General features: G+C 44.2%; 1 non-coding gene across 1 annotated transcript; it reads left to right on the top strand.

Moving 5' to 3' along the window:
* The first annotated feature begins 2,399 nt into the window (after positions 1–2,399).
* Positions 2,400–2,471, top strand: TRNAC-GCA. Its single transcript has one exon. It is a non-coding gene; the product is annotated as a tRNA-Cys (tRNA).
* Positions 2,472–10,272: the final 7,801 nt, after the last annotated feature.

Consider the following 10,272-nt stretch of genomic DNA (forward strand, 5'->3'; position numbering starts at 1 on the left):
GCGCCCTCAAGACATGGCTATTCCAGCTAGCGGGGCTGGCCTGAGGGGTATTTTAGATTGGATTTTAATTTGATTTTATATTGGGTGTTAACAAAATTTTAAATGAAACGGCAAAATTAATATTTCTTTTAATTATATTTTAAAATGGTGTTTGTAGGGTCTTTATCTGTTTTTAGCTTGCTGTAAGCCACCCTGGGTCTGCCAGGAGAAGGGCGGGGTATAAATCTAATAAAATCAAAAATCAAATCAAATCAAATAATGAAGATGTAAATTGCAATAAGTGTGTTACTGGTTGTTAAAAGACTGCCAAAATCCGTACTTTCCATCTACGTTGGACTACACTTCCCATTATCCCCATCCATAATGTCCATTTGTTATACTGGTAGAGGATACTATAGCCAACATGTCTTCAGAGTGTCAGGCCACAGACTATTTTTACAATATAATGCCGAATCCTATATGGCAGGAGTGTCAAACTTAATTTCATTGAGAGCCGCATCAGCATTGCGGTTGTCCTCGGGGGGGGGCGAGTAGGTGTGGCCAGGGTGGGCACGGCCTACTGGGTGGGCGTGGCTGGAGTGGATGTGGCCTACTGGGTGGCCATGGCCAGCTCTTCATCGTTCGCGTCAAGGGTGGCTGTGGGGGCCTGGGCAGGAGTGGGACAGATCTGAGGGTCTCTGGCAGAAGGGGGGTGGGACCGGGGCAAGCGCCAAGGCATGGTCCACTGGAAGAGCCTCACTGTTCCTCTCAGGCCATGTGAGGGGGGGCTGGATGGTGCTGCAGGCTTCCCAGAGCCCTGGGCAGCAGAGGTCAAACGCCCAGTCCGGCCCTTAAGCAGACCAAGCCCAGCCCCACTACCCCATGGGGGTGCCCAGCTGCACTTATCTCCTCCTCAAGGCTGCTGCTGCTGTGCTTGCTCTCCTTAGCCAGGTTGCTCATGATGGGTACGAGGGCAAAGTCAGAGGGAGGCCCACTCCCTGTCCATGGGAGGAAACCCGGCTTTGTATCCAAAGCTTCCTCAGCAATAGGATGGGAGACCCCCCAGGATAGGCCAGGAGGAGGAGGCAAGGGGATGGTGAAAGGGCAGCAGGGCAGGACTAAGGCAGGACTTCCCTCAGACCCTCCCTCCCTCCCTCCCCTCCCTCCCTTCCTCCCTTCCTTCCTTCCTTCCTTCCTTCCTTCCCTCCTTAGAACAGAGTGGTGGGAGGGAGAAAAACAGAGATGACGGAGGAAGAAAAACAGGCAAGAAACGCAGCTGGGGAGGTGTCACCCTTCGTGAGGAATGAAGAAATACACCATTGCCTGCAAGTGGCCCTTGCCTACTTCATATATCTGGCTTGGTGGGCTTTGGGGGAGGGGACGCCATGAGCAACGTGAGTCAACGTTACCTGAGCCAGTCAGCGCAAATCTGAAAAGAAGCGCGATGCCACCCAGTCCCCAGCCTACCCGGTTTTGGCAGGCAGGGGGGCGCTCTCCTCACAGCGCCGAGAGGCTCAGCCGGGGAGTGCGAAGCTTGCCAGCTTTGCACCTTGCTCCCTGCTGAAATCGGGCAGTCTGGGGGTTGAGCAGCGGCGCGCTTCTTTTTGGATTCGCGCCACCTGGCTCAGCTTCTCGGCGCTGTGAGGACAACGCCCCACTGCCTGTTGAAACCCCTCCCCCAGAGCCCATCAAGCCGGATATGTGAAGTAATTGAGGGCCATTTGCTGGCCACTTCCAGGCAATCGTGCATTTCTTCATTCCTCACGAAGGGTGACACCTCCCCAGCGTGCACCCAGGGGGTGAGGCCGACGCAGCAGGGACTGGTCTCTTGCTGTTTCCAGACGGCCTTGTGGAGCTAAGACTGTATGTGTTTCAGCATAGATGGCCACCACAAAATTGTACATTGGTCCCGGGCGGCCTGGGCCAGGGCCAAGGCAGCGGGGACCATTCCCTCATTGTTTCTAGGATGGCTTCATGGGCCACATGAAATTACGTCGCGGGCCGCATCTGGCCCCCGGGTCTTGTGTTTGACATGTCTGCTATATGAAATCTTATGCTCTTTTAGGATGTGTATTGAGCTTTTCAATCCAGCAACCAGTACAATTTTTCAGGTTCAATCTCAGGAAATTACAGTTTTAATGGTTGCCTTTCCTGAATATTCAAAATCAAACGTATTTAAAATACTAAGATACACGAGTTTTTCCTATCATCAAAAACAACAGTTCTCTATATTAATAATGTAAGTGAAAGCAAGGGTTTTTTAGACAGAAAATGCAACCATCAAAATAAACTGTTTATATTAATTTGTGGATTGTTTCCAAATATCAATTAACAGGATTCAAAATCTTCCTGTTAAAAAAAAAACCCCTAGTTTCTCTTCTCATCTTTGAAGAGAAACAGTAGCAACTAAAGCGAAACGAGGGGGTATAGCTCAGTGGCAGAGCATTTGACTGCAGATCAAGAGGTCCCTGGTTCAAATCCGGGTGCCCCCTTAATTTTTTCCATTCAAAATTCAAAGCAAGCAACCAGAATTTAGAAAACGCAGGCAGCAACATCTTTACGTAGGCTCCATGAAACTAATTTACACAAATTAACTAACAGGGATCTCGGGAGCACTGTGTAGATACAGCTCTAAACGACCAATCAGGCTTTAATAAATTATTTTTAAATTTACATTTTTAAATTTACAGTTACAAATCGCCAAAATCTATATATCTCAATATCACTAATCCAGATGCAAGAGATCCGAGGCGCAGTTCTGTCATGCTAAGGATAAAATCCACAAAGCCAAACAATCAGCGACAGTAAATTACACACCGGCTTTTTTTCAATCTGAACAACTTTACGATGTGTGGAATTCCACACTCAACATGGCTGGAGAATTCTGGGAGTTGAAGTACAGACGACATCTTAAAATTGTTCGGATTGTGAAACACTGTTGTAAAGCAGACGATTCGACAGTAAGCTTTCTGACCCAGGTGGAACTCGCTTCGCTTCCGAAGCCAGTGCTGCCTCGCGCAGCACGCTCACGTGCTCCTCCCCTGCGGACAAGGATTGGTCGATCCAGTCCATGTGGCTGGGGAACTGGCAGGCATGCCGCGTAATCAGCACCAAGTGACTCATCGAGAGCAGCAGCGCCGTTGTCCTGCAAAAAAAAAACAAAACCAAAACCCGCCCTTCCTACTCCACCACGGGGAAGCCTTATATCATTGTTCTATTTGTCCTCTTTCCCGATTGTGAGATATGGTTTTGAAGTGCAGACTCCTGACATACTTTTTATTTTAAATCTGAAAACGCATTAAAGGAATAATTTAAATTGTGAAGACAGAGGGATGTGATCAAGATATATATGTGTATTTTAAAATTTAACTATTACATGCAGTTTAATTTACAATTATAAATAACAACAGCAATAATAAAATTGGAAGGGACTTTGGAGGTCTTCTAGTCCAGGGACCGGTACCAGGCTACAGCATGCCAGCAACTGGTCCGCACAGACAAGCAAAGCCCTATCTGTGGGATGCAGGCAGCATACAAAACCACACACCTTCGGGTCAGCTGAAAAACCTCTCTTCATGGAACTAGTCCCTGGTGCCCAAAAGGTTGGTCTCTAGTCCAACCCCCTGCTCAGGAAGGAAACCCTATACCATTTCAGAAAAAATGGTTGTCCAATCTCTTCTTAAAAGCCTCCAGTGTTGGAGCATTCACAACTTCTGGAGTTTTTGATGTATGACCACAATTGACCCCAAGTTTTTGTTGCTAAGCAAGACAGTTGTTAAGTAAATTTTGCCCCCATTTTATGATATTCCTGCAACAATGATTAAGTGAATCATTGCAGTTGTTAAGTTAGTAATAAGATTGTAAAATGAATCTAGCTTCCCTACTGACTTTGCTTGTCAAGTTGAAAAGATGATCACATGCAGCCATCATAAATATGAGCCAGTTGCAAAGCACCCAAATTTTGATAATGTGACCATGGGTATGCTGCAACGGTCATAACTGAAAAATGGTTAGAAGTCACTTTTTTCATTGTTGTGTAACTTCGAAAGGTTACTAAATAAAAGGCTGTAAGTCAAAGACTACCTGTAATTGAAAGGAGTATCATTAATATTGAGTACTGTGGTAGTATGACATGTTTTTGTGCAACACTAGCATTTCTGCAATCCAGTCCACCATATGCCATTTACCTGCAGCAGTCCTCGGCCCAGGGAAAGGCAGAGGATGCTGTTCTAAAAGAAGCTTTTCTAATGAAGATGAGAAGTGTGGGGCAAAAACACAAAAAAAGGGACTAGAATGATCAACTCAAGAGGGATTGCACGTGCAGACACCTCAAAAAGAAGTTGGCTCTTAATGCTGAGGTGAAAGCAAAGAAAGTTTTTTTGTCAATTTACCTATAATCTGAAAAACAATATGGATTATGCAAAAGAAAGTCTCTTCCAAGCTGCTAGCCACTGGTAGTAAAACTTCCTCTCTGCAGTGAATGGTGGTTCTATTGCCTTTTAGATGGTTAGTTAAATTGAAATTTAAAATTCAGTTGTTCAATTGAATTTTTTTTCTTGATTGCTTGTTTTCATTTTGCCCTACAGTATTGTATTTTTGTTCAGATTTGCGTATTACATCAAGTGCATACAGAGTAGAGAGACAGTTGAAAAAGCACAAAAATAGTTTCTGCATACTTTTTTTGCAAAAAAAAAAAAAAAAATCTATTCCCAAGATGATATCATTGGACTATAAAGAGTGGCAGAGAGTAAAAACAAGGAAGAGGAACAGAAAAATATTCTGGTGTAATTTATATTAATTCCACCCAGAATTGCCAATTAGTGATATTCTAACCTGTATCAAGAGCATTTCCATTGTAATATTTTTTGTCAGTCTACCTGCAAACCATATGGATTACGCAAAAAAACCCCACCCTGTCTTTTCATTAGTGCCGAAGTATTATGAAACTGATGGTTGGGTAATCTTAGAATATAATAGTTTGAAAATGTGCCAAGTTGAGGAAGGGCTGCTGAAAGTGTTCATTCCACTCCACTAATGACTCTCAATCAACTGTAGGTTATTCTAGGTAGGAGCTACAACAATCCTTGATTTCTTAGTAAAAGAGCAAAGGTGGCATTTTGAGTGATGGGGCAATAATTAAAGTTTCATTTATAATATACCATGTCAATTTTTTCAGTCTGTATTTACAGCTTGCAGAATTGCCCATAATTGGGCTTCTGAAACTCAAACAGCAAATTCTATGACACCTTGATCAAGAGTACTACCGTTGTACAAGATTTAATATACATCTGGGAAACATTGGAGACAAGGGAAATAAATAGTGAAATGAGAAACAATTATCTTAGGTACTGACTGAACAAAAATTAAACAGCGGTTTAGCTATAATAACATTGTTTCATTGAAATAAATTGGTAACTAAGATAAGTAAGTTGTATTAGTATGCTTACCCATGATTAAATGAACATGATTTATTGAGCTCAAACTTTTGTGCTGACATAATAAGTTGAACAATAAACTAAATATATTAAAACTATGAAAAGACAATTGTACAAAATTATTTTCATTGTCCCACTATCTGTTCTGTAATATTCCTCATTTTCTTCCTTCACCCCAATCGCTGTGTTTACTGTATATATAATTATCTTCTCAGGAATTATATTTGAAAAATCCAAGGTTTAGAATTGTGACCAGTGAAAATGTTAATAGTAATAAGTGGGTTATTTGTTAAGGTATCAGGAAACTGTTAGTTGCCAGAATACATACTTAATTTATTAATACTTAATTAATACTTAATTTCATTGTGAGTTACACAATGACAATAAAGATATTCTATTCTATGCATACTTTCCATCTGTACAACACTCACCACATTTCTTTGCTATACTGGGAGGGAATATTATAGTCAATGCCTCTTAAAACCACTAGGCTGCAGATAGTTTTTATAATGTAATGCCCAATCCTACGAACTCCTTTAAGGAATCCTATGCGAAAAGTAATAAACTTTTCAATAAACAATAAATACCCATTCCCAGTTCTCAAGTTTAGTTTTGGGACATTACATTTTAAATGATTGCCCTTCCTAAATGGTTAAAATGATGATTAATTGGTTGATTACTTATGTGTTCACAAGTTGGTGTTTATCTGTGACTGCACAGATTTTCTCCAGAGTAATCTGTCCTAACCTATTTTTGCAGGACTTCACTTAAGGTATGATGGTTTGAGCCTGACCCTTTGTGCCTTGAATGAGAACTCTGATTTGATATCTTTGAGGATCCATTTATATTATAACAACAACAACAATAATAATAGAGTTGGAAGGGACATTGGAGATCTTCTAGTCCAACCCCCTGCTCAGAAAAATGATTGTCTAATCTCTTCTTAAAAACTTCCAGTGTTGGAGCATTCACAACTTCTGGAGGCAGATTGTTTCATTGATTAATTGTTCTAACTGTCAGGAAACTTCTCCTTAGTTCTAGCTTGTTTCTCTCTTTGATTAGTTTCCATCCATTGTCCTGCCTTCAGGAGCTTTGGAGAATAGCTTGACTCCTTCGTGGCAACCCCTGAGATATTAGAATACTGCTATCATGTCACCTTTAGTCTTTCTCTTCATTAAACTAGACATGCCCAATTCCAGCAACCGTTCTTTATATGTTTTAGCCTCCACTCCCCTAATCATCTTTGCTGCTCTTCTCTGCACTCTTTCTAGAGCCTCAACATCTTTTTTAATCGTGGTGACCAAAACTGGATGCAGTATTCCAAGTGTGGCCTTACCTAGGCGTTATAAAGTAGTATTAACACTTACATGATTTTGATTCTATCCCTTTGTTAATGCAGCCTAGCACTGTGTTGGCTTTTTGGGCAGCTGCAGCACACTGCTAGCTCATATATAAGTGATTGTCCACTAGGACTCCAAGGTCTCTGTCACAGTTACTACTGTTGAGCAAGGTACCATCTATACTATACCTGTGCATTTGGTTTTTCTTGCCTAAATGTAGAATCTTACTTTTTTCACCATTGAATTTCATTTTGTTAGATAGCGCCCAATGTTCAAGTCTCTCAGGATCCTTCTGTATCTTAAGCCTATCTTCTGGAGTGTTGGCTATTCCTATCAGCTTGGTTGTGGTCTGCAAATTTGATGAGTTCCCCATCTATCCCCTCATCCAAATCATTGATGAAGATGTTGAAGAGCACTGGGCCCAGAACAGAGCAACTACACACTTTCCTCCATGTAGATGCAGTTCTATTGAGGACCACACACTGAGTAATCCATCTGGTGGTGATGCTAACCCACATTTTTCTATCTTATCAAGTAGTAGATTGTGGTCTACTTTTTCAAATGCCTTACTGAAGTCCAAGTAAATTATATCTACAGCATTCCTCTGGTCCACTAATTTTGTCACCTGCTCAAAGAATGCAATAAGATTTGTCTGGCATGATCTGTTTTTGACAAACCCATGTTGGCTTTTAGTAATGACTTTGTTTGCCTCTAGATCAGTGGTGGTGAACCTATGGCACGGGTGCCAGAGGTGGCACTCGGAGCCCTCTCTGTGGGCACACGTGCCGTTGCCCCAGCCTTGCCTCCCCCCGTGACCCCCTCCTCTCCAGCAGCCCCCCTGAAGGAGAGTCGCCCCTGAGTGTGGCCCACGCAGAGCAGCGCAGCTAAGGACATGGCAGCCAGGCAGCGTAGACAAGACTCTGCCCTCACACCCCATTGTGCACAGTTGATGCTGCAGGGCACGGGCAGAGGGCATGACCGCCATAGCGCTGCTGGGCTGCCTGGGCGATCTGCGGCAGGCCCTGGAGGCGGTGAGTGGCCCTGTGGGCAGACGGCGTGGGGAATGGGGGGCGGAGTGGGGGAGGGGCAGGGGTGGAGCGGGGGAGGGGCCAGGTTTTGGGCACTCGGTCTCTAAAAGATTTGCCATCGCTGCTCTAGATGTTTGCTGATTTGTTGCTTGATTATCTTTTCCAGAATCTTCCCAGGTATTGAGGCCAGGCTGATAGATCTGTCATTTCCTGGATCCACCCCCCCCCCCTTTTTGAAGATGGGAACTACATCAGCTCTTTTCCAGTCCTCTGGTAGTTCCCCAGTGCTCCAGGATCTTTGTTTTCTTAGCTGGTATCCTCAGAAGTCTTGGAGTTCAACATGTCAATAAGCTTTCTATCCCGAGTCTTCAAATTCCAAATTTTGCTTCAATAAAGTGTTACAGCGAACCATTGTCTGCATGATTCTATTCTTTGTAGAAAGAGACACATCCTTATATTTGAATATCTTTTCCAACACCTTCATTATTTTCCAAGTCTTGCTTGCAGCTAATGTCTTGACTGCTAGTTAGCCTAAAAAGAATAAGACTCCACAACTTCAATATTTTTGTTGATTGCTGTATTTATTGTCATTAGTCATCTTCATTATATTTAACTGTTATGTCCTGAGCCTGCAGAAGCAGGCTCGGGACGATGCAAGAGTCCCGGGCATTTGCAAAAGCTGTCCGGGACCAGACTGAGCGGCGCCGGCCTTGCGCGCATGCGCAAGGCGGGAAAAGACTGCCTGCTATTGGTTGGAATTGCCCGGGGATCCGGGGGTATAAATAGAGGCCTGCGTGCCTCTGCTCTTGTTGGTTGTTAGCTGTAAGAGAGAGAATAAAGATCTGTTAGCAAAATGCATTGCTTCCTTCGCCATTATTCTCCGGACTTAACACTGGCGACGAAGGTGGGATGTAGTCTAGACAGCTAGGGAAGCTTGAAGACTCACCCAAAAGAAGTCCGGAAGAGGGACGACGGCGTTGAAGTCAGCGTCTATCCTGCCAGTACAGCATCGCTGGAGGGTGAGTGCAGCTGAAGAAAACCCTGTCCCTTGATCATGGTGAAAATCGGTCGTTTATCTGAATTTGATGTCTCTCACCCGGAGAAATGGGAATCTTACGTTGCAAGGGTGGAGACTTACTTCCGCGTGAATCAGATAAGGGAAGATGGTCTAAAGGCTGCCACAATGTTGTGCGTTTGTGGGCAAGACGCCTTTGAGATCGCCGAGAATCTAGTCGCCCCAGCCTTGCTAGAAACTGTTTCATACGCTGATCTGAAGAAAGTTTTGAAAGAACACTTCCAGCCCAAGCAATCTGTTATTGCTTGGAGGCACACATTTGAACTGAGAGATCAGCGAGCTGGGGAATCAGCAAAATAATTTATTGCAGCCTTGAGAAGAGTGGCTAAACCGTGTGAGTTCAAGGATCTAGAAGAAGGCTGCGCGATCGTTTTGTGTGCGGACTGAGGAACAGAGACTTATAGCAGAAGCTGTTTGCTAAGGAAGATGTCTCTTTCCAAGATGCTCTGCGAGAGGTTACGGCAGAGGAAGCTGCAGGTGGAGCGGTAAAGAATCTGCGGCCCACTCGAAGCGCTCCAGAGACTGCAACCATCCACAAGGAGGACGTGCGGGAGGATTCGGAAGAGGATCCTGATGATGAAGTGGACAAGCTTTATCAAGCAGCCAGAAGGAGGCCCAAAGATCGTCCGGACAAAGGCCCAGATGAGCTTCAATGCTTCGGATGCGGAGGTCGCCACAAGCGAGCGGAATGTCGGTTCCGTTCTGCCATCTGCCGAGCGTGCAGAAAGAAAGGCCACATCGCTGCGGTTTGCCTGGGTCGACAGAAGGTACAACCGAAGGAAGAATTGAATCTGAAAGGTACCAGGGTCCCCAGCCAAAACAGGGTGGGTTTCTGTGCAACACGCAGGAACATATTAAGAATAGGCACACACAAACCCCTTAAAAAGAAATTGTCCCTTAAAGTAAGACTGCAAGGAGTTCCATTGTCGATGGAACTAGACACGGGGTCTGCCCTATCCATAATTTCCCTCAACACATTTCACAAAATCTGCAGCAGCAGTGGCCAGAGAGCTTCGCTAAGGCCTTCTAATGTAATCCTTACTGATTTTCAAAATTCTAAGGTGTGCGTTAAGGGGGAGGCCACCCTTAAGGTACAGTATAAGAATTTTGAAGGCCCCTTAGATGTGCTGGTTGTGGGAGGTGAGCGCATGAGTCTGATTGGACTTGATTGGTTTGAGGCCTTAGGAATCCAGGTAACAGGGCTGCACAAATTGCAAACGGAGACCCTTGCAGATGTCTGCAAGGAGTTTGCAGATATGTTCAGTTCTGAGCTAGGATCCTACAAGAGACCTCCAGTTTCACTAAAGCTAGACTCAGCTGTACAGCCCATAAGGGTTAAACCTAGGAGAGTACCATTTGCTTTTAAGGGCAAGATTGATGCTGAACTGGACAAGTTGCTCCAGCAAGGCATATTG

Source organism: Protobothrops mucrosquamatus, unplaced genomic scaffold, assembly GCF_001527695.2.
Source record: "Protobothrops mucrosquamatus isolate PMUCROS unplaced genomic scaffold, P.Mucros_1.0 scaffold283, whole genome shotgun sequence".
NCBI lineage: Eukaryota > Metazoa > Chordata > Lepidosauria > Squamata > Viperidae > Protobothrops > Protobothrops mucrosquamatus.